The 26,327-nt window shown below is 30.1% G+C and overlaps 1 protein-coding gene across 1 annotated transcript in view; it reads left to right on the plus strand.

The window, feature by feature from the left end:
* The first annotated feature begins 1,911 nt into the window (after positions 1–1,911).
* The window catches only part of LOC129918017 (serine-rich adhesin for platelets), a 51,398-nt gene continuing 26,982 nt past the window's right edge, over positions 1,912–26,327 (plus strand). The window contains exons 1-2 of the mRNA XM_055998308.1: positions 1,912–2,607; positions 23,461–23,538. The gene's annotated coding sequence lies outside the window, so the exon portion shown is untranslated. The remainder of the gene's footprint in view (positions 2,608–23,460; positions 23,539–26,327) is intronic.

Consider the following 26,327-nt stretch of genomic DNA (forward strand, 5'->3'; position numbering starts at 1 on the left):
TTTATTGAAAAAGTGTTATAATTTTCCTCATTTTTGTAATAGATTTTCAAAATGATTAGGCATTCTTCTCTTACGTATGACGTAGCGCTCGATTTTGATTGTGATTACATTCCTTCGGAAGTCATTGAGTGGAAATCTAGTACTACCAACAACATATCCTATCTACTCGAGCAGATGCTTATGTGCGTACTAGGTCTACTAATAACACTGGTCAACAAGGTTTTTGCCACACGAACCAAAATATACTTTTCTAGTAGTTTTCGGCGTGCTGAATCCGAATCTGAAGTCAGAAAAATTTGATTGGCCTTCGTTTTTGAAATATTACGGTTAGAAAATGTCAAAAAACGTAATTTTGGCTGTTTTCGCGGTTATGTTTTTATGTATAGTAATTCATTTTGAATAAATTTGTAACAATGCATATAAAAGCTAGTTTTATTCTTTCAATTTTTTTTCAAATCTTTCCGAAATCTCTTTTATTGCCCGAGATATTTAAAATTTAAGTAGAGGTCTTTGAATCAGAAACAACACTGGCCAACCAAGTTAAACTTTTTTTGCCACAAGAATCAAAATATACTTTTCTGAAGGTTTTTGGGTTACTGAACTCGAATTTGCAATCAGAAAAATTCTATTAGTCTTCGTTCTTGAAATATTACCGTTATAAAATGCAAAAAAAGGTTTTTTTTATAACGGTAATATTTCAAGAACGGAGGCTAATAGAATTTTTCTGATTGCGGATTCGAGTTCAGTAACCCAAAAACCTTCAGAAAAGTATATTTTGGTTCTTGTGGCATAAATTCTGTGACCAGTGACTTAAAATTTAGATTAAGTTTAGTTTCTCTTCGGCTTATTAACTGAAACTTAAGATATCTCGAGCAATAAAAGAGATATCGGGAAAATTTAAACAGTTTTTGAAAGAAGAATATCTGTTCTTATAATAACCGTTACAAATATTTGTTTATAATGAACTACCCCACATAAAAACAGAACCTCGAAAACAGCCAAAATTACGTTTCTTAGTATTTTATAACGGTAATATTTCAAAAACAGAGGCCAATCAAATTTTTCTGAGATGAGATTCGGATTCAGCACCCCAAAAACTACTAGAAAAGTATATTTTGGTTCTTGTGGCAAAAAAAAAGTTAAATTTTGTTGACCAGTGTAATCTACTCCTGAGTGGTTTAATACCTCCAAAATGCAATGATTTCCAGTGGTGCCAATGTGGATTTTCTTTATTTAAGAAAATTTGTCTATTATTGAGTATGTATATTCCCTTATAACTTCTTAACAACTTATCATAATTTAATAAATGAGATATCTTATGAAGCGTCTTACTTGTCCGCTGATTATAGACTGTGCAAAGTTTTTTTTTATATGAATGACGCCCTCTAGAGGAAAAAATCATGAACTATCCGGATTTTAGTTACTGATTTTTTTCGTTTAATTATTTTGAGGTTATAGGTAATTTGATAAAGTATTTTCATATATAATTATTCTGCAGTAAATACTCAAAATAACGATGAAGTTTAACCCAGCATCACAAGATTCACTTTCAACAAGGTTTCAAATTAAAAGAATAGTATGTACCTACCTACTTTCCTACACCAACACGGCAACTCTATATTTCTCGTAAAAACGCACATTTTCAATTCGACATGTGGTTTTTCATTCTACGTTTCCACTTTTTCAAATAAAATACACTCCCCTCTCCCAGCTTCATCCACAATTTTGCCCTTAAAACCATTTTTTCCTTTTTCCCATTAATTTTCTTATTAGATTTTCCATCATCGTGTGTATATATTTCACTCAATGCGCAAGATCCAAAACCAAAATGAAAACCCCATTCTGAGAAATCAACAAACGAACGAAAATTTTTCTTCTACACACGAATTACAGTAAAAAAAATTATACACTCAGTCATCAGACATATTCACTGGCGTTCGGTTCGCGAAGCCATTTTGTTTTGAATATATTTATTATAAATTGAGTGAGTTTTTTTTTTAACCTATGTTCGGTTTAAATAGTTTTTCAATTAAAAAATAACAAAAATGATAATAAGAAATAAAGAAAAACGTGTGTTATCACGATTAAATGCGTATGCGAAATTATGAGATTGTTTTTTTTTTTTCATATTTCTGTTGAATTAAAATTCATGCAATTTTGTTGTGATACTGATAACGACACACACAACCTCACTCATCAGATATCACAAAGTTGATTCTATCACAGAAAAACAACAACAACAACCAGCACCCAAGCATAAAGAAAACAAAAAAATGTAATTAAAAAATAAAAGAGTGATTTTATTAAATAACCAGTGTTACTAGTTTTTTCTCCCTCTTTCCTGTAGTTTTTTTTTTTGTTTGGAATTGATTTGCATGCAGTTTTCGGTCTAGCGGGCGCGGCAATAAAAATAAATTAAATGAATGAGTGAAGAGTGTTTTATTTGTGATGTTTCTTTTTTTTTTTTGCTTCGCAATTTTTTGTTTGAAAAAGTGCCAAACAAATTACTGAATATCTTCTTCTATACTTCGTATCGAAAAAATTCTTAATTTTGTACTAGATTAATATTGCGTTTCACATTTGAATGGAAAACAAAGCCTTTGGAATGTAAGTTGAAACCAAAATCCTATTTAACTTATATTTTGAGTACATTCTATATTTGCTCTTAATTCTGTTAAAACTATGAGACTTTATCTGCCCTGTGTACCTATATAAAAATGGTCCAATTAAATGTGTGTTTTGACACGAGTTCGATGAACTCGTTCAGGGGTCATGCAAACCTACTATGTAGGTTCATAGTTGGGTTAGTGCTGGTTAAAAAAAAAAAAAAAAACAAATGCATGGGTTTTAGATTATTATTTGAAGTTCCGACTGTGCACTCAAAAGAGCACATGAGTTATTTCAGAAACTGAATAAACCTGTCAGAGTTGCCGCCTACAATTTAAAGATTTATTTTGGTGCTTGTTGAAGTTAAACCAATTTTGGCGCGTTTAACATGCCTTTTAAAATTTGTAGGTTCACATCATAATAATTCAATGTAATCGCTGGTTTAGTTAATATAGGTAAATGTCATTTTGACATTTTGTCGCCCTAGAATTGGGTTGCCGTATATACATAGGTTTTTAACAGCATATACGGCATGGCAACCCAAGTCTAGGGCGACGATTTGTCCAAAAGTAAATTTTTAAATTTTCAATTTAATACAAACCTCGAAACCCAACAACTGTTGGGTCACTTGGTGCATCATCTTATTTTAAGGTGACATTTTTTTCTCCGTGTAGCGTGTACTATCTTTGATAAGTTAGTGTACTATGTGTTCGACTCAGTCGTGCATTTTATTATATTTGCTTAAAAAATGTACTAAAATCGCATGCATTTCTAATATGCAGTCATATTTTTATTCGATTAGTTTGGATTTCAGTTTCTTGACAAAGTTGTAAATTGAGACCTCAAAACAAATTATTGTATTTGATGTTTACTACAATTTATGTTTTATATCGCGTTGATAAGCATTTTTGAGCCAACGCGTTCGGTATAATCTCTGAACGCTTACAATCGTTGATAATAATCTAGAATTTCCTGTCACATTTCCTCCAAAAATGAATTTCGGATTATATAGTGTTCTTATCAGTTGTTATCACAGGCAAAAGTTAAAATTATAAGAATATAAACTCTGATAGCAAGGAAACGTTAAATAAATTGTCAAGAACTAAGAGTTAAGTCTATTTCTCAAATAAAGTGATAAAGTTTAGGGCAGGTGAACCAAAATCCTAGATGAGATATAGCGAAGTAGATTTAGAATAAATCTTGAGATTTATTCTAAATATCAAGTAGATTTAGAATAAATCTCGAGATTTATTCTAAATATACTTAACTAAATTTCGGATTTAGGATAGGTGGAAACATAGTATAAAGCAAACACTTTTCACGAAAACGCTCTTTTTGTAGATATCAAATTGTTTCAATGCGTTTAGCTTCCGACTTTTCTTGTTTTTTTTTTTTCTTATACTTATTTATTACAAATAGATCCAAAAATATATGCTATGTTATGTTAAATACATTTTGTCATTCCAAACGTCAGTTTTAAAGTTTGTAAACAAATTCTAAACAATTTATTATAAAATTAGTTTGGCAATACAGATTTACATCTGTTCAAAAAGTCAAGCCCAGAAGATTCTCCGTGCTAAACAACAAAGCCCGAAGGGCAAAGTTGTTGCTGCATTTAACATCTAAAATGCATAATAAAAAACAGACCTGTTATTTTTATTTGACATGTGTCAAAAAGTAAATTTTCACTCTTATACAATAGCCGGAGAAGAAGTATAACTTTAAAAATGTTAACTAATATCCAGGACGTTTTTGTTGTTTATTTTCGATTTTGACAGTTCCGGAAAGGTACGCGGTAGCGGTACGAGTAAAAATGGTACTGGTACAAACTTGTACGTACCGCTATTGCATACTTTTCCGTTGTGTTCCTTTCTTTAATTTACCGAATGAGTAGGTTCAGATTTCAGAACAACACCAGTATAAACTTTAAAGATAAACTAGAATTTCATGATTGATTTGTGATGTGTCATTCTGATAAGCTAACGGAACATGACTCTAAACTTATTTAAGTCCCCTTTCACTGATTGAAATAATTATAGCTAAACAGGAAGATAATGATTTGCAATTATTTTTTCACTTAATGTATAATTTAGATTTGTTTCACTCAAATATGTGATATTTCTCCGAAATATTGCTGGTATCGACACCATCGTATATGATTTTATCTTCAACGCTTAAATAAAGTCGTATACCAGCGTGAAAGCCCTGTTATAGAATATCATGCTGACATAATATGGTAAGGTTTCTGGTATTTCCAATAACGAGTGGTAAAGTCGAATGTCATGGTATCGATACCATCATACCGATACGTATAACAGTGCTTGGAAGTCAATATGTAACCAAAAATGACATTGTTCTTGGAAGAATCTGGGTGGTTGGCAATTTGACATTTAAATGCCGAACAGTTTCCGATGTAGTTATGTCTTAGTTTGTTTCTTTGGCAGCACAATTTGCGAATTTATAACAAATGTCAGATTCATCCAAGTAGTAACTTTGACGCTTGTGAATATTTACTTTTTTTCAAGGGTTTTTCATGTAACGTCATAAATTCGTAAACACGGTAAATGAACTGGCGGGATTTGTATTGGAAATTCTTGCCACAAAATTAAACTTCAAAAATGTACATCCTTAGGCCCATTTCACACATCGCCGAGAACCGTCTATCCGGCCCGGATACACGGTTTTGTCAAAAAATGAGTATCCTTTCACACACACCCGGCAGCCGGTCGGTTGCAGCTGCAGAAGAAACAAGAATTTTTCTTGTAGGTTTCACTTCGACTTGATGTTGATATACCTAAATAGAAAAAAAACAACCCCTTCCTTACCTCACAATATAAAAACACTAAACAACCCTATCTTACCTCACAATACGAACTGACATCAAAATATAAAAAAAAAACAAAACAACCCCTTTCTTGACTACAGCACATGAGAAGGAAACCAGAACGGCAGCTAAGTTGAAGCAAAGACAAGAGAAATATATATTTCTTCTGTCTCTGGTTGTAGTAAGCGCATTTGGTTTCATTTCGGCAGCCGAACCGTGTACACGGTTTCGGTTTCGGTTTCTACGTGTGAAGGCGCCCATAAGATTGTGTATCCTAGCAACCGTGTATCCGGGCCGTTTATCCGGTTCTCGGCGATGTGGGAAATGGGCCTTAGGGTGGAAACACTTTTTATTAAGGTAATTTGACGTTTAATGATCATCTGGTTGGTTTACCGCTTCAATAAAGATGCAATTTAAAAGGTGTGACAGGTAGGTATGACGTTAAAAAGGATTTCATATCCTTTTTTATCCATAATATCCTTCATTTCGATGCTTTCGCAATAAACCCAACATGCATTTCTGTTAAATTGTGAAGAATGACTTTTTTATATCTCCGCGAACTACAAAGAACTTGAAATACATATTACCAGAAAAAGATAATTATCATTATTTTTAGTTAAAAGAATACACCAATTCCATTATCTTTGTAATACAAAAAACAATCTCTCAATTCACAACTAAAAATGCACCTCGGCAACAATACTCAAGACTCCAGAAGCGTAGTAGAGAGAGAGAAATATGAATAAAAAACTTTTTTTTTTATTTTCTCTAGGTTATTTTTGTGTTATTTCCCTTGCTTCTTTTCACCTTGTTTTATTTATAAAAAAAAACACAAAAAGTACATTCGAAAAATAAAACGAACAAAAAAAAACTTTTCGCTACAATGGAGTGAGTAGTTTCTGCCTTGCCTTAGTTGGCGCTGGTGATGTTGTGTTTTATATTTTTTCTGCATCAGCAACTCCCATCTAGGTCATTGTACTAAAAAACATTTATTTGATGTAGGTAGGTACTCGAAAAACTCCACTTTTGCTTTAATAGTATACGAGATTAGGTTGCTTTTATGTCAATTTGGGGCTTTTATGTTATTTTCTTTACATTTATGTACTACGTCTGTTTTTTTATGTCTCTATTCTCCCATATACTCCATTTCAATGCATCAATACAAGTGTTCAGAGAATATCCGTGCTCGTATATATTACCTCCCATTACCAACAATACAAAACAATGTATAACAGTTTTATAATTCGTGATTAAATCCTCTAAATAACCCCTTATTTCACGACATATAGCCTATGTTCATTTGACCATCAAGACACTTCCAACGATGCCTTATTTGTCAAGTTATGACAGGTAGTTTAGAAGTTATGAGGGAACACATACCATAAACCTCCTTTTATACTGGCGCTAGCCGAATATTAAGCGCCTTTTTTTGACAATTTTCTCTGTTTTGGCTCCTAATTTGAAGTTGCCTTCATTATATATCTGACCCTTAACCAACAGTTGGTTTTTAACTCCAGATTATGCTAAGAAAGTTAAATCTTTACTTAAAAAGTCTTAACGCAAATTGGGAAGTTTAATTAAAAGTACAATCTGAAAATGTCTTTCATATTTACCACATTACTCTCTGAACTATATTCATTCCCACGTTCATTCGAAGGGTGGATTTTGTTTTCAGTTGCCTAAGGAATTGAAGTGAGATTTCCTCTCGTGTCATTTGCAATCTTTTGATGAGAGTCTGATTACATTATATATAAGAGATTTATGCTGTTCGTTGGTGGTTCTTTCTGTGTGGTCTTTGCTCTTTGGCCTACATTGATGTCAATAGGGAGCTTTTCAATAACTATTCTAGACAGTTATAAAAAGAAATACTAAAGATAAAGATTGAGAATCTATTTCTTGTTTCTTTTCTGGTAGTTCAAAGCAGTGAAGTACAAATGGGATCAAAGTAATTTATCTATTTCCAATTGTGATCAATTCCAATTCTAGAGAATGCATCGCAATTAGCAATTCAATTTTAGTTCAAAAAGAAAACCTGCTGCAAGTATGAAGGTTTCGATGCAAAGAAGCTGTCAAATGCGATGGATCTTGTATGACATTCTTGACTGATATAACAGAATAGGTTATTCGATTCATAAAGTAAAACTCTTGGTATAAGTGTGTCGTAATTTACCACCTTATGACGAGAAAAAGCTAAAGATGATTGATAATGACCCTTAGTTAGAGGAAGCAATCGGAAACTAATGTCAAAATCCTACTTTGAGTTTCTTTCTGAAACGTCAAAAGTTACCTGTAATGAACTAAACGAAGCGGATGTAAATCTGTCAAATAGAATTAAAAATTACAAATTATGCGATATAATACAGTCAAATAAGGAGAAAAAAGGGGTAAATCTCGGAATGAATGTTAGTAGAAATTTTTTTTGCTCAATATCTTCCTTTTGCCATTCTATAACATATCTCAAAAGTCTAGAAAAATCTCATGTCCGCTTGTCGCGATTTCAAGGTCAAATCGCGAAATGGAGATTTTCAAAATTAGCAAAAATAGGCTATGGTATTATATACACATATGATACATGATTTCAAGGTATATTTTAATGCTGATTCCAAAAAATCTAAAATTAAGACAATCCGACGTCTCTGGAAAAAGTTATACCTGTTTTTCATCTGTCAACTCATATTATTATAACAGTTGCAAACTTACTGCCTAAAAACCCTTAAAAGTTATGGTAGACGAACCAAATTTTGCATGAAGATTTTAGAATCCATCATTATTAAAAATCAAAACAATCCCTTACAAAAAATATATACACCTACGAAATAATGGTATTTTTTGATGGAGGGGCAAATTTTAGAATATGCACTAAAGAAGATTCTTGTTCATCTTAGGAATAAGTGCAAATAGGCTAATTTTTTCATTTTAATCTTTGTTTGGATATTCTTTAATTACCCTCAAAAATCTAAAAAAATCTCATGTCCGCAAGACCTAATTTTCTTGGTTTGAAAAGAAGGTGCAGATTTTAAAAAATTAATAAGAAAAGTTTAAATTTTTATATGTATACCAACATAAGCGACATGATTTAAAGGTATTTTTTAACACTAATTCCAACAAAACTCACAAACAAGTCAACCTGACCATCCCTGAAAAGTAATGCACCTTATTCATGTTGATCTGACACAAATATATGAAGTGTATAGTTTTCCAATTTTTTAAAATCTGCACCTTATTTTCAAACCAAGAAAATTAGGTCTTGCGGACATGAGATTTTTTTAGATTTTTGAGGGTAATTAAAGAATATCCAAACAAAGATTAAAATGAAAAAATTAGCCTATTTGCACTTATTCCTAAGATGAACAAGAATCTTCTTTAGTGCATATTCTAAAATTTGCCCCTCCATCAAAAAATACCATTATTTCGTAGGTATATATATTTTTGTAATGGATTGTTTTGATTTTTAATAATGATGGATTCAAAAATCTTTATGCAAAATTTAGTTCATCTACCATAACTTTTAAGGGTTTTTAGGCAGTAAGTTTGCAACTGTTATAATAATATGAGTTGACAGATGAAAAACAGGTATAACTTTTTCCAGAGACGTCGGATTGTCTTAATTTTAGATTTTTTGGAATCAGCATTAAAATATACCTTGAAATCATGTATCATATGTGTATATAATACCATAGCCTATTTTTGCTAATTTTGAAAATCTCCATTTCGCGATTTGACCTTGAAATCGCGACAAGCGGACATGAGATTCTTCTAGACTTTTGAGATATGTTATAGAATGGCAAAAGGAAGATATTGAGCAAAAAAAATTTCTACTAACATTCATTCCGAGGTTAAACCCTTATTTGACTGGATTAATACTGAAACCTTAATTATACCGTGCGAAGTGCCATCTCACTCTTTTAATGAAAAATGAGAAATTACAGTCATATTGTTATACTGTTATACAAAACAATTTACCTAGATACAATGGCATCTCAGTTTTCGTAAAAGAAAGAAAGAAAGAAATTTTTATAAAAGATTATAACACTTCTACAATTGGAATACATTTTTGTAAATGAATCCTCTAATCTGATGATTGTTAAAGCAATTCCTCTCTAAATGCAGTCCTTTTGTGACAGTTCATTGCACTTACCCTTACACCATCCTCAATCAGGGTTTTTAGCTAGACGTCAGATTCTACTTCGAAGAACTTTAATTCTAATTCGAAGAGATTAAAAACAACTAAGATGTGAGTAAAGAAATGACAAAGATAAATGCGTACAAAAATCAAATTGCGTTGACAAATTTTAAAATTCAATCTTATTTAAATTCTACGTTTAAAGTTAAATATGTAAGCTATGTTCCAAGTTTAAAGAAAAATACACACAAAAACACCCAAAGACCAACACCATGGTGTTTTGTCCTTCGAGCATTGCTTCAAGTTTATTTTTGACAAACTAAGTAAAAACAAAAACAAGATTTACATTGTGACTTCTTTGCTTGTTCCTTACACCTTAGGGGGTTTGAGTGGAAAATATGATACTTTTCCAAAAAAAAAAATTCAGGTAAAAATTACTGTGTATGTGTGGTGTATGTCCACAGAGTTATGCAAAGTCTGACATTTTCAAAGAATTTCGTTTCGGGTTTTTGTGTTTTTTGGTAAGATGAGAAATATTTAATTAAAAAACATCTCCTTTAACTTGTTTTTTCATTTATATAATTTTCTTTGAGAGAGTTTTATGTGTAGGAGTTTAAAAAGACCCCAATGACTAGGTTTATTATTAGAACTTAAAATCTCATTCCAGATTTGGTATCAATAAGTATAAGTTCTTTGAATAAACTTAGTGCAAATATATTCAAATAAGAAAAAAAAAATAATATTTTAAAAACATTTAAGAGAAATCTGTATCCACCTTACACAAGGACGATATTATACAAACATTTTAAGGAAGTAATATCAACATTTTTGTATGTAGCTTGTGCATATATTTACTTTAAAACACGCAAGTATAAAACACACATCGACACTTGAACATAACCAAACTTTGTGTGTGCTTTTCACAAATATTTATTAATTTTATTTAATTTATTCCTTATAAGAGTTGTTCTTTATTTTATTTTGAATTTTATTGTTTCATAAAATCATGGAAGGTGAGGTTTCTGTAAAACTTTAGTGATCCCAGTTTATTCAAGCAAATAACGATTGACATTGACAATCAAACAACAGTTTCCACCTTAACTGCTGAAATCAAATAAATCACATTGGCTACAAATGTCATGTGTGTCGGTAACCAAACACTTCTTTATCGGGCAATAGGAAAGTTCCCGAATCTGTCAAAGTCAAAAGTGACAACCATTACTTTGAAGAAACTAATAGAAACACCCTTGCAAGGTTAATAAGGGATAAGCTTTTAATTTTAATAATTTTAATTTTCTTATGAATAAAATAAAATGTTTAAAAAAGTATTTAATTAATGTAGGTAATGAGAAAACTGTTTAACAATCAGGCGTTTTTTTTCTGTGTGTTTCATTAAATTAATGGCTGTCACTTTCAACTCTGACAGACTTGAAAATTTCCCTTTTTGGAAGATTTTGTTTGGCAGTTTCATTACGGTGATTAAAAGCTTATCGTATAAAAATGGTTTTTTCTACTCAATTTCTTTTAGAATTCAGAATATTTACAAAAATCACACATTAGGTGGTAGGTATGTAGTTTCACTTCTCACTAACAGAAAATCACTTTTATCAAAACTTTTTTCGTACTCCTGTGAACATGCCTTTTTAAATTTAGTAGGTTCAAACCATAATAAATCGTTATAATCGCTGTGTAAGCTAATATAGTTACACCCATATAATATGTCATTTTGACATACGTAAAAGTAAATTTTCACTCTGATGCCTGATACACAAGTGGAAAAAAAAACCCTTTATTGACGTACACGGTAAAGATAAATAACACTTGAAAATAATAATAAAATAAGTACAAGGGAGCATAAAATAACAGTTATTGAGTGTGTGATTTTCATGGCGCCCTTTATTTTTTTTTATTTCCTGAAAAGATAATCTACCTTTGTTTTGTCACTTTATCTTTTAAACATCAAGTATAGGTACTTACCTAAGTTTTATTTCAATTCACATTGATATGTAACTCTTATCAAGAAAATAAATTTTCTAAAAACACTGGTTTTCTCCGTACCTATATGGTTTACACTACACACGTGTAGTTAAATAAGGGGGATTTTCTGCTGATTTTATTATGAAATAATTAAAAACTTGAGTTACACTTTTACGATAAAAAATCATTATATCTGGAATGCACCTAAAGTTTATTTGTTATTGCGTTAATTTAGGTTTTAAAAAAATTCTAAGAAAAAATTGTTTTTTTTTTTTAATTTATGACAATTCGTAGAAAGTGTAAACACTGAATATAATTGACTTTAATCGATCGATAAAACTTTATCCAGGCTATATTTGAGTTCTTTAATGGGCAAGCAAATTTTTAAGTTCTCAGTTACACTTCTTAGAAAGTGATATGTCAAAAATATAATCTTATGAAACAGGCAAATGACAGTGCTCGGAATGAATTTCTCTGACTTTTTAAAGCCAGATGAAAGTAAAAGTCTTGTCAGCTATTACATGAAGCCTCATGAGGCGCACCTCTTTTCAAACGTAATGAGTGCAAAAGAGAAAAAAGATGAAACAAAAAATTTCCGACCAGAGAGTCGTGGGTCGGAATTCTGAGACTCTTTTTTGACGTTTCTTTTTCCACTTTTTCTTTTTTCAACATTCTCTTTCATTTCTTTTTGCTTCTTGGTGCAATACAACAACAACAAATTTTAAATCAAAAGAGAAATGTCAAATTTGAGTCCTGGACTCAAGAGGCATCGTATAATAGTACGCGCCTCACAGAATGATTATCGAAAGAAAATTAGAAAAAAGAGTCAAGCCTCTTGAGGCTTCATAAGTAATAGCTGACTATCAGATTTTTCTAATCACTGACGATAAATAATGTACTTTTGTGTTGTGAAGATATGTTGACAAATGTCGCCTACTTCATTCACGTCAAATAAATAAATTTAAAAATCCAATAAAAAAGTCAGTTTGACTAAATTTTCAATTTCGTACTTGTAACACTGCTCACTGTATGAACTCAGACTGTTATACAAAACAGAAATTTTTTTCGACTTTTATGTTTTTTCACATGAAAAGATATTCTCGGAATTCGTCAAAAAGATGTGAAATCTCGTTGAACCATTTATACCGACACCGCACATATTTCGTTTGACTTTTTCCGTTTTCTTAGTTTTGAAAAGAGAGTTCCAAGAAAAACAAATTTTCATAGCTTAAAATCAGATGTCTTTGTCATTAATTTTTTTTTCACTTATAAGTCTGAAAAAGGCCCGATCTCATTTGACTACATACCAATTCTTTCGATTTCTTACTAGGAGTCGTGTTTCGACTGTTATACTCAGCAAAATAATCTGTTATAAATGTTATGTTTAGCTACAATTTTATGTGAATGAAAAACTTTAATTCTGTTTATGAATTATACTTAAAGTGCGAACTTAACTTTTTTTCATTAAGTCAAGAAAATAATATCGCCCAAGTGACCGCAATTTTCAAAAATTTTACCTATTTCTGTTAAAATAATGGCTTTTCTACCACACTGTTTTAATTATATGCATTTACTTTACTCTACACATTCATTAATTGTATTGTAAATCACCTTCTTTACCAGGTATAAATATCTATTAAAATTAATTAGATCTATTGATACATTCAGCTTGATTTGTCATTTAATTTGAAACGAGCCTTCTCCGGTTATAGAATCTGGAATCCGGTTTAGGTCAACTATAATTAACCAACACATGTAAAAGTGTTGATTAAAAAAGCAAAATTCAAAGAATTTCATTTTTACACAATAAAGTATTTATTAACGGGAAATTAGGATTGATAAATATAAAAGTTTACTGTTAATATTAAATCAGCTAATTTATTAACATACAAAAAAAAATGCATAAAGGTGATAAAATATTTAATTTATTAAAATAAAGCTAATGAGTGTACTCGTAAAAGGTTTAAACACATGAATACTGAGAATTTTAAGCCAGTGGTTAGTATTTCAATTTAATGACATTTCTTTGGCATTAAATCCTGTTTTTATTTGAGATTTTTCAAATGTATTTGAAAAATTCCTGAATAAAAAATAAATTGTTGCACGCTATTTTCTATAAAATTAATCAAATATCTCCATTAGTTTCAATAAAAATACATTGAGACTAACTTAACCAAAGTTCATTAACTTTATTGAAATACTTCTTTTTAATTAAACAAGTAGTTTTGTTTTCTGTTGGGAGCCATTTTCATCTAAAAACATCACTTTAATCTTAAAACGGAGAGTTTTATTTGCAAATCTCCTTAAAACTTTGTAAAATACATCGTAATTTCGATACCCTAACTTTTCTTTGCTCTTTTAGCACAAAAAACTTGACCTTCAATAAAATATTTATACAAATTCAAATTCTGATGTAATTGAACCTTCGACTTCTATCCTACAAGCTTTTAACTTATATCATGTTATAGGTATGTTATAGGAGGTGAAAATTCAATAATTTGATTTAAAAAATTGGTTCAATGATTATATTCACAACACAAGACACCAAAATCAAGTAGGTGTGTGTTGTGAATGTAAAAAAAAATCTTTAAAATTGCGTTTTTTTATATATATATTTTTCGACATTCTTCTGAGAAAAATGTTTTTCTTTATTTTTTTTTTTTTCTTCCGGAATCCTTTACATTTATTCTTCGATATTTCCGGTTGAAAAAATAATAAACAGGGAATATTTCTACGAAAATTTTCTTATTCTTCAAAATCATTATTAAATTTAATATTCCGAGAAGTCAATATGCCATACCAAACACGTTTTCTCTTTTTTGCAACCAATCCTAGATTTTTTGTATCTAGAAGATCCAAGAAGACCAAAGGCAAAAAAAAGGACTTTTCTAAAACGGCAAACTAAGGGTAAGAGAATCATTCATGTGTGCAGGTCTTATATTTGTTTTATACTTTTTTTTTATGTAAGAAGTTGTATAATTTATTTAAATTTGTGAAAGTGTACAAAAATGTTCATTATGAAATTATGTGCGAATCGGTTTGGTTGTTTTTTATAATTTCTTAAAATAAAATTAAATGGCGCTGTTAGAATTTTTTCTTTTTATATACCTACTTTTTTTTACACAATTAAACCTTTGTTAACAATAGAAACATGAACATCTTGTTATAAATACAAAGAAATAAAGACATGTTTACTGTTATACTGTTATACAAACAATTGTGTCGTGCTCCGGTTTTGGCGACAGATAAGTTGATTTTAACTTTTACCCAATTGGAATACAGGCAGGGTTTTATACGATTCCGTTATGAAAGTTTGACCGATTTCGATTTGTTTTCTTTTATAAAAGTGTTATATTCAAACTGGTCTATATTTGATTTGTGTGTCAACTTATACTCAACTTATACTCAAAGATGGATAGCCTTTCAAAACCTACATAGATTCAAATAATTTGTAAATGCATGTTATATTTTAATGTTTTTGAATAAGAGAAACATAATTTAGTTCACTGAAACAAAATGACCCTCAATTTAGGTTAACCTCAATAAGTAGAATAAGAAAAAAAAGTCATTTAGAAGATCTCTGATTTAATTGCTCCAACAAATTGCTCATACACACGCTCAATCATAATCAACTTTTCATCATTGTGGTCGTTGGTTGATGAGTTTTAATTAAAAAGAAAACCTGCGTGTCTCGTTTGTTCTCAACTGAATGTTGCAACTATGTTTTTTTATTTCTAAAAAGAAAAATATGCTTAGATACTCGCAAGAAAAAAAAAAACTAAATAATGTAGAAAAACCCACGATTAAATTTTTTCGCCTCAAGCTTACCTATGAAACGCACTTAAAACGGAAAAAAGAAAAATCTCAAGATGAACGGATTAATAGTAGGTAACTCTTTGTTGTAGACATGGGCATTTTCATTTAAGTTAAACGAGCACATCATGCACCAACCACAACTAAGCAATATCACAGAAGGCAACAAGCAGCTGCAATATTTCTTCGTTTTTTCCGTAAAGACGACTTTAAACACTATAAGCCTGCTTGTGTTTGCTTTACGTATAACATGAGTCTCTGGCTTTAGACTGGTTCAATTTTATGGACTCTCTGGACGCATCTTGTATTGGCTAATGTTGGACAGACTGATAGTCAGACACAATATCAGATACTACCATAATAATTGTATACGAATGGACAAACGAGATACATACTTGATTTTAAGTAGTAGACCGCTCAGAAATGCTAACCAAGACAGTGGAACAATTTAGCTCAAAAAACAACAATTAAATCAACACTTTATTTTCCCGAATGTTTGCTAGTGTCCCAAGTTTTGAAAAATGTTTAAAATTTGTCCATAATCAAAGAAATTCATAGTTTTCAACTTACCTACTACTGGTATGTATAACAGTTTTTCAGTATTTTTCAAAATAATACACTGTTAGTTGAATTGCTTCAAAGTATAACAGTTTTTATTCCAGTTTTAAAAAATAGCATCTCAAACTAAATAAAATGATAAAAGATAAGAGTTATACTGTTATACAGTTATACAAACCATTGTACCTACTGCTGACTGATTATAACACATTTTCAATTTTGCCAAAACTTTTTATATTAATCTACCCGAGAGAGATAAGTGTTTGAGAGTCGTTAAGTTTGACAGCTTAAAAGCAAACACATGCTGACATAACGATCAGTTCTGTTCGTTCACTTTTTTTTAAATTGTGTGTTAAAAACCAATTTGTCAAAATCAAAAGTGACAGCTATTATTTTGATAAAACTAACAGAAATAAGTTATGACTTGAAAAACGTTATAAATTAACTAACTCAGTGTCAATCTTTGAATTTTATTCCAAAATAATCATATTGATTGTGCCATTATAGAAAGTCAAACTAACAAGCACCAAAGTGAAGTGAGAGCTGAAGATGGGGTATAGGCTATAAGTTTTGTATTTATTTGAATCTCCTTCTCCATTCATAAAATTCGTGGAACTCGTTTCATCGTTTTTCCATCGAAAATTGCGGCGCAACAAGACGTTTGTTGTGTGTTGCTTTGTGTTTTGTTGCTATAGCTTCTCAACCACCACAAACCGAGCCGTAGGCCAGTTAACAACAAACAGAAGAAAACTTCATAAATAAGTGCATGATGATGATGGTAGAGTAGAAAGAGTGTAAGCGGGTACTATACATCTTACATACCTTTAATACTAAAACCGCTTCGGGGCTACACGAGATATTTTTTTTTTTTAACTCTTCAGTGGACAGAGTCTTAATTTTGATTTCTACGAAGTGACTTTTTATAATGCTCTTTATGCCCTCCTCTTTCAATTTTATTTTTATATTTTATGATTTTCTGTTAGTTATAGACATGCAGTTGTAGTAGAAAAAGTGTACTAAAATTGTACTAAAACTTGTATAATTTCATATGCAATGCGCAAGCGTGCCTTCTGTGCAGTCTCAAAGTGCTCTTATAGACAGTAAGTATATATGTCCACGTCCAGACAAGCCACTTTACCACACACAACAATCAATCGCAACATCAGGCCATCATGTCTACCTGTTTCTTGTTGTGGCTTTTATGTTTGCAAAACTGTACTAAAAAAAAAATAAAAATAAAACACTCAGGTGTAATGGCTGATGGTGAAATAATTCTTAGAATTTTTCGATTATGATTTATGAAGTTTCCTGCGAAAAACAGGTTGGTATCTCAAGCTTGCAATCAGTAGTTTTAATTTATTTTTTTTTGTTGTTTGTGTTCTTTAAAGAAAGATAGAGACAAAGAGTATATTTAGTATACATAAGTATGTATTAAACTCGCACAAGTCTGATATGAAAATCGTTTGAAATATCAATTAGAGGTTTAAGTTTTTTGTTTTGCTTCATTCTTTATAATTCTTGTTTGTGAAAGAATTTATGAGAAGTCTGAGGGATTGGATTAGTTATGGCGGCTTAATATTTTTATTAAGGTATAACGTACGAGAACGTATTTTTTTTTGTTTGTTTGTTGTATACGAATGTGTAGTGTTTCCCTTGGCTAAGATTTCGAGTCAGACTCAATTTGTCGAACGATTTATTTTTGCTTTGACAGAAGAGATAATTATCTTTTTTTTTTTTACAAATTTGTGAGATAGGTCAGGGAGAAACTCTGGTTTACTATATCTACCTAATTACTTGTTGTTGGAAAGGTTTGATGACCTTTTTATGGTTGTTCATTTGTGTGTTTCTTGAAAGAGGGTCTTTTGAAATTAGCTTTACTTATTTTGTTAATATGGTGAATAAATGTTTTAGTTTTACAGCTTTAGATCTAAATTACATTGACTTGAATTTCAAATTTTGTATATTAAATGATTCAGTTTCACAGTGTAAACTGATCCTTAGTTTAACCAAGCTTAATTTGGCAGCATTGTAGTTTTTTTTTAAGTTATACTTCTTTTTTGGCCTTTGCATTAGAGTAAAAATTTACTTTTTGACATATATGTCATGATGTCATTTGACTTCTCATAATATACAGAAATATACTTTTATCAATACTATTTTCGTACTTGTGTGAACATGCCTTTTCAAATTTAGTAGGTTCATACCATAATAATTCGATGTAATCGCTGGCTAAGTAAGTTTAGGTAAATGTCATATTGACATTTGTCAAAAAGTAAATTTTAACTGTGATACAAACGCCGGTAGTATAACTTCAAAAATAGTGCGTTTTAACGATTCGTAGAAATAATTTAATTTTTTCAACATAATACGGCAAAAAAAAGAAGTTATTATAATATCTACATTGGTTCATCTGTTTCCTCATAACTTCTAAACTACTTATCATAATTTGACAGATGTCGTGTCGCTAGAAACGTCTTTAACGTTCGCTTGTCATTGTCATACTATATTGAATGTGAAAACTTCTAGAGGACAAAGTCTTAAAAGCATATTAAGTTGAATTTTTCTTAGAAACAGCTTAACTTTATTCTATTCAGATATCTTTGTAGCCTTCTAATAAAATTTAACAAAAGAGTTCTCAAATAGAAAAGCTAAAACCAATGATTTCAATTCTAATATCCAAAAAAAAAATAAAAGTTCACATTCAGTACCAACCAATATTGAATACTATTATAATTGTATATGTTACGAATATTGATTACTTGTATTTGTATTTTTTTTTTTTCTTATTTATTTCATATTTGATTTTTGTTTCTGTAACCCAATTATACTCTTTCTTCTGTTCTCTCTTAACAATAAGTTTCAATTGGACTGCCATTCAATTAAGGATTTCCAAGAACTTCAATTTCTATTCGTTCATTGCAATTGACATTACAAAAAAAAAAAACTGAAACGGAAAATATCGGTCGTCGCAGTAGAATGTCACACTATACGTAAATCATAGAAGCTGAGTACCCTTGTGTTTTGCAAATAAAATTTCTCCTCAATTCCTTGTTTTTCGTTTTGTTCAGGTAGATAGTAAAAAGGACAATACAAACTACCATCACCAAGGATTTTGTATTTGTTTTTTTTTTTTGTTTTAGGATACAGTAGAAATCTCGTATCAGAATTATAAGTAAAATCGTTTCTCCGACTATTTTTGTCTGTGCTGTTAACAAAATTGGTAAGAATTTACTTTTTGACAAGAATGTCAAAGGAATTAACCAGTGATCTTAACCCCATCTAGTGCTCATAGTTGTAAATCATTTTTGTTTTTTATGGTGTGCACCTACTAAGTGAATTTCTGTGAGTGAGAAGTATAACTTCAATCGCGTGTACACACTCTTTTATATATTTTTTTTTTGACAATGCAAATACAAGGTTTCTACTGTTTGGAAAATATTTTTTTCTTTTTTCTTTTATACAAAAGACTTGATAAATGAGAACAGCCGACAGGGAAACCAGCAAATTCAGCCAAACTCAATTGTATTGCCTTCTGCGAATAAAAACGTTCGTAGGTTTAAAACCAGAATTTTTGGGAAACTCTTGAGCGTCAAAGGATTTCTGCGAATTTTAGATTCTTTTCAAACTCCACAGTCCACACTGTTTCTGAAAAATAAATTCCCAATCTAGGTATGTTGTATAATAGAAATGAATATAGAAACATTTTGTCTGAGTATTCTTTTGATGTTGTTTTTTTTTTTTCATTGGAAAATATCATTTTTTGTGATATGCTTGATTCTGCTTCGCCCTCATTAAAAAAAAAAAAAAAATTGTTTAGATTTCTAAGAAATAGAAGATTATTATAAAGGTACTCCTCAAAAAACTCCATTGCTGTATTTTAATACCTTTTTAATAATTTTTTTTTCTATCATGTTTTGCTCAAGGCCATAAGAATGGTTGTTGTGGCAACATAGAATGTAAAGTTGAAGTGGGGTCGTCAATGTCATTAATTATATTATGAAGTCTTTGTATTTTCGACTCAAATAGAGTTGTAGAGTATGGCGTTATGACAAGACAAAAAAAAGCCATTAAGTGCTATCTTAAGGGAAAGAATATGGTATAAACTAGGATAAATAATAATTTTATTATAATAGTATAATTGGGGCGAAAAAAGACTATCACTCAAAGAAGTTGCTTGTTGTAGGTATTCGAAAGTATTTTAATAAAAATTAATTGCGAAAAAAGTCAACTAAGTTCATATGGGGGGGCAACATTCTTATCTGACACTAATATTTTACACATGAAAAATGAAATAGTATAATATGAGTTTTTAACTTAAATTAGTATTAAAGCAAGTTTTTCTTAAGACCCAACCCATACTAACAATTTTGCTTCTATAATGCTTTACAGAAGCAACAACTGCATCTGTAAAGCTTTATAGAACCAAAATTGGACTACATATTACAAAGTTGGAGGATGGGTACCCTTAGAATGGCTATTTACCTACTTTGTTCTGTTGGGTAAGTAACTGTAGCAAATGTCATTTTGATGCATTTCAAACAAAAATTGACAGCTGACTTCTGTCAAAATTTGGTAAACTCAGAAAATGAGCTTTGAAAAATGTGAATTAATTCCCAGTAAGTTTTAGTTGTTGGAAATTGTTTAGTATTTTTATTTACTAGAATTCGAAGACTCACAGTTACATGGCTTATATGTTTTATTTCTTTATATCTTTTGCTTTATACAGAGTCGGGTGCTCATACATTCTATATAACAGTATAACAGATAACCATTCTTTGTGTTGAAGTAAAAGATATAATAGCCCTGTTCTATTGGAGGTGGTAGTCTACTAATAGTAGATGTTTTGGTTAATCTAGTACTATCATCTACTCATGCTCTTCTTCCCGAGTAGATACGATTTGTATTGAATTCGTTGAAAGTGCGTTCCATATTCCATTGAAAATCGCTAGTAAGCTACTAGTAGTACTTTGCCACCTCCTAACTGAACAGGGCTAATAACATTTGTCTGATTCAGTGTGTTTCCAGCATTATAAACTGTTTACAAGATTTCCCTATGTTGTCATTGTCAGTGTTCATAATCTAGATTACTGTAAAATCTTTCTAAAACCCACTTTCAAGGCATTGGTATAACAGTTTTAATACACCCAATGAGGAAAAAATAAACGATTTCTATGTTATACAATAAAGATCGGGACTTATGGATTTCCACTCCTTAAGAACGTGACAAAATTCAAAACAGTGTCAGTACTGTGGCTTTCGTTTACAAAAACTGCAAAAGCCGAATGCCGAAGTCGCGGTTGAGCGGCTACATGTTTTTTCTAGTTTTTTTTTTCACTTGAAGTTAGGAACATAATTAAGGTCACATCATATTAATAACCTGCTTTCCTTTTTATTTTTAGCACCACTTTAAAAAAGGATGTACCTTATATAGTGTTTATGCAGCTGGTATAGATGCAATTTATTTTTTTTAACACCATGTATACAATGTTTTTCAATTTTAATTCTTAACATGATTATTTATTCAGTGGGTGTGTGAATTCAATTTGTCTTTCCTTTAAAAAAAAATCGATAAAGGGTGTATTTTTGTCTGTTACAAGGACAAAAAGTGTTCGTGAAAAAAAATCATGAAATTAATTGAAGGGTAATTATTTTTAGATTCTAGTCGAATGCACAGTTAGTTTTTACATTCGTATTAGATGAACCTCTCTAGGGGGTTTGAAAGCCTTTTAATTTTTTTTTCCTGTTTTTTTTTTTTTTTTTTTTCTTGAATTACAGGGAAGTGTAAAAATTTAAATCATCAACAAGTTAAATTAAAAAAACTCATGAGTAGAAATCTAGTACTACAAACAAGACATCCTATATCTACTCGAGCATGAACATAATTGGACAGACAAAACCGTTCAAAAATGTCAACTTTTAAGCAAGTTTGAGAGGTAATAGCCGCGTTCCTTTGGTATTCTACTCATGAATAAAAATCTAGTACTACCAACCACACATTCGGTCTACTCGGACAGAAGATCAGGTGTAACTTTTAGTAGGTACTAGATCTACTAATCATCTACTCATGAGTAAACTATTGGTCCCGTTCCATTGGAGGTGGTAGTTTACTCATGAGTAGATCTAGTACTAAAAATAACACAGAATCTTCTACTCGAGGAGATAGGAATGTGTAGTTGTTGTACTAGATTTCTACTCAGTGGGTAAACTACCACCTCCAATGGAACAGGGCTATTAGCTGAAATTTAACATAAATGTCGGAAATTGCAAGTGTAGATTCAAGATAACTCATTTTAACGTTTGCTACACACAAACCAACTGACATTCATTTTTCATTCCACTATAAAATTATTTATCAATTTTGACCACAAACACTATTCTCATTGGTTGAAAGTTAAACCATGGAAAATATCATTCCTAAATATTTCAAATAAAAATCGCGATATAATTTTGTATGGAACTAAATTGCTTCTCCTGAGGGAATTGGTTTTCAAGATTTAGTATCACCAATCGATTTTGAATTCAAAATTGCATTACGTAAGAGATTGTTCATCATATTATTTTTTTGATTCGCCTATATTGCATGGAATCAATTAATTCCACGTGCATACCACGCAATTTTCTACAATATATACTACCGACAACCTATTTCAAAGCAATACATGCATTTTTGCAATTATTTCATCATCGCCATCAAATTAAGTATGTGCAGGCACATTGTGTATTTCGGACTGTTTGATTTTGCTGTTTTAATTTATAATTATTTCGACTTCTCAGAATTTATTGATATTTTATTTTTGCTCTTGTGTGTGAATTGTGATGTTTGGTTCCTACCACGCAATGTTACAAAATTTCTCAGAAAATATTCTATTGGAGAATTTTATCAGACCAAATTTGACCATATTCTTGTGCATCGCCGGCCGTTGTGTGGAACTGAATTAATTGTGTTTTGTGAATTTAAATTTAATTTTCATATATTCTACGCAAGACTAAGTGGTTTATTGGTTTGCTATATTACTTTTTCTGGGCATTGGTTTCGTTTCAAAAATAAATTTTCTTGTGATTTGCAGAGTTTTCTCGAAAACGGCTCTAACGATTTCAATTAAATTTGGTGTATAGTAAAAGTGATATTAATAAAATGCAGTTATTGGCTTTTCTAGAAAAAATCTATATTAACTGAAATATAGAGTTGTCGTTTTTTTTTTGTGGAAAATTGGTATATTTTTGGTTATTCCTGGAATCAAATTTATTGACAAGTTTTTCTAATCATCGTAAGGGTGCTTAAATTTTTGTGGAAAAATCTTATTATTGATAAATTTATTTTATTCTGAAATGCGATAAAATTACCAATCTGTCAATTTGACTTTGACAGATTGGTAATGACAGCAACTAGTTTGCTGATACTAATTAATGTAAAAATTATTATAAATACATGATATGTCAATGAATAACCCGTATATCTTGATTATGAATTGAAATTGAATTATAAATTATAATTATAACTACATTGCATTTTATATTTTATCCCACAATTGATAAGTTTTTATATTTTCTTTTTCAGATTTAGCTATGTTATCTATATCTAGACCTAGATGCAATTTATACAAATTCATTGGATATTTAAAATAATTTTTCTATGGTAAGCACGTTTTGTACTCTTTATTTAATTTTTATAATTTTGACAGTTTCTTCAAATGTCATTTAAAACTGTCATATCATAACCATAATAATTGTCATAACCAGAATAATTCTTCTTCCGTCCAGTAAGTAAGTAAATTTTAGTTTGGCTGTCAGTTGACTGAATGACATGAGACTTGACTTTTGACTTTTTTGTGTACTTTTAATAGAACAAGCTATTTTGACGTTTTAAAGCTTTAAACAGCTTTTATACAAACGTTTCGGTAGGGGTGTGTCTTTAAGTAATGTATCATTTCTGTTTCTCATGCAATAATAACATCCTACAAAATTCACTAGAAAAATTACTTTTGATTCGTTTTCCTATTCTCCGACTAAACTGAGTTAAGATCCTAGATGGCTCTTATAACAAGCTTACCTAATTGGTGGGTGATTGTTTTTGTTTATATTTTTACTATAGGTAAAAAGAAAAAAATTTCTATCATTTTTCAAAAAATTATGAACTTTGATCTCAAACAAAACAAACAAAAAAACGCAATTAAGAATCACCTTATCTTTCCCGTTAATTTCAGTCAACATAATTGTTTCTAAGAATTCTTGAAACTTGACTGATTCTACTAGATATAGATAACCGTATAGTCTACAAGATTAGAAGTAGTGTGGCGTCTGGTTGGGTGGGTTTTTTTCCACTGCATTAATTTTTTTTATCATTTATCATAAAACATAGTTATCAGAGCAAAAACGAATCACAGGTTTAGTGCTGCTTCGGAATCTCCATTCTAACAATTGAATGAAAATCGATTTGACAAAAAAATGGGTTTCGCCGCCTTTCTGTTGGCAATCTCTTAATTAAAAATCTGTATTGGTTCTAAGAATGAGGATTATTCTGTGAATTCTGAAATTTCAGCAATCTGGACAAGCCTAATACTAATTCAAACGTCAGATGTTTCTTTTCACAAAATCAAAAAATGACATTCTGCTAAGCTGGGTTTGTTTGAGTGAAATTTTAACGATAACTTGTTAAGGTTCAAACACAGCAGCGAATTTGTCTTATTGTAATTTTTTTTTGGTTTAAAACTAGATTAAAGTAGTCTTAAAAGTAAAAAGAATAAAGGATTAAATAATAATTTAAATTAAAAGTCTGACAAACAAAGCTCATATCCAAATAAATGAATTCATTTATTTATGACTTCTGTTTGAGCTGAAAAAATAAAAATCACATCTTATTTAATATTTAATGTGATATTAATCATTTGTTCATTTTATTAATTTATATTCAACATAATACTAGGGTTAGTCATCACATTATCGTAATGACTCTTTATTATGTCTTTTGTATTATTTTTTTTATAGTGATTGTTATTGGATAATTATGTTTTTATGTATCTCCCAAGCCTTGATTATTAAATATTTTATTTGGTTTTGTTCAGATAAAAAATATAACTGTCATTGTAGTTCATTTAATTATAATTGACATAGAAAATCACCAAAGCGTGGAATTGTGTTTGTTAGTTCGGTGAATGAATTTAATAATTACCTATATGTCACATACAATATAATTATTATCTGTTTTGTATACATTTTCATTGAATAGAAAAATCAATGTTTATTATTAATTAATAATGATGCAGGAAATTTTAGTTTTTCGAGAATTAATTTTACTTTGAGTAAAGTGGGCGTCTATATAGGATTAAATTAGCTTTCTGTACTGGAATTTGTGATTCTTTTAAAACAAATTATTTTTTTGTTTTAAATTATCTTTTGTCAATCAATTTCGTCGAAACATTATGCAATTCGCTTTGAATTTTTAAAAGGCCACTTTGTGATGTTTCCCTATTTTATACAATATTCATAACAAAAATAATGAAAAAAAAAAATAACATAAAAAAAATAGAGAGCTATTTTAATGCAAAGCACTTTCATTGGAATTTTCTTTTTTTTTATTTTTATTGTACCATTACAAAGAGATATAAATACCGTCTATATAAAATAAAATAAAATTAATGGTTAATTTCGAAATCATTTTAAGTCGAAATACAAAAAAGGAAAGAATGCTATAAAAGAGAGCAATTTACATACATTTACCATAAAGTGGCAACAATAACGTAGCGGGATGCCGGGATACCAATACATTTATATATTTTTTATTCATAGTTAATGTTAGTGTATTGTCTTTTTACACAAAACTCTTTTCCTGCATTTGCAATAAAAAATCGTATTTGATTTTTTGAGTTTATGTTCCCAGTCAGAATGCCAATTAGAATGCAAACGGTCCTTTAAACCAAACAAACCTCACAACTCACAAGCTTGTCACAATTTTCTATGGGTTTGGCAGTTCGTTTAACACATTTACCACTTTACAATGTTCACCCAGAGTTTACACTGTTGCCTCTTTCGATGTCGAATTCGATTTCAATAAAAATTCCTCATTTGACAGATCCAGACTCCTTTTTGTAAAGTCAGTGTCTAGAAGCTCTTTCTTAAAAAAAAAATCCAAATTCAGATAGTAAGCTTATCTGTCAAAATTTAGAATAAAGATTTCCCATGCAAGTTCTGACATTTCCTCTAGCACATTTATAGTTCTCAGCGTTATCAAAATTTTAATAACACTAATCTACCATCATAATTCTCTATCAAATATCAAAAAATAAAATCGAAACATACAAATGTAGATACCTACCAACAAACCTCCATACTCAAAAGATTTTATAGACACTAAAGCGTCAACGATTATTATTATTGACAGATAAAAAATACTTAAAGCCCGCATAGAATTTGTTTACATATTTGACA

Source organism: Episyrphus balteatus, chromosome 4 (genome assembly GCF_945859705.1).
Source record: "Episyrphus balteatus chromosome 4, idEpiBalt1.1, whole genome shotgun sequence".
Classification (NCBI taxonomy): domain Eukaryota; kingdom Metazoa; phylum Arthropoda; class Insecta; order Diptera; family Syrphidae; genus Episyrphus; species Episyrphus balteatus.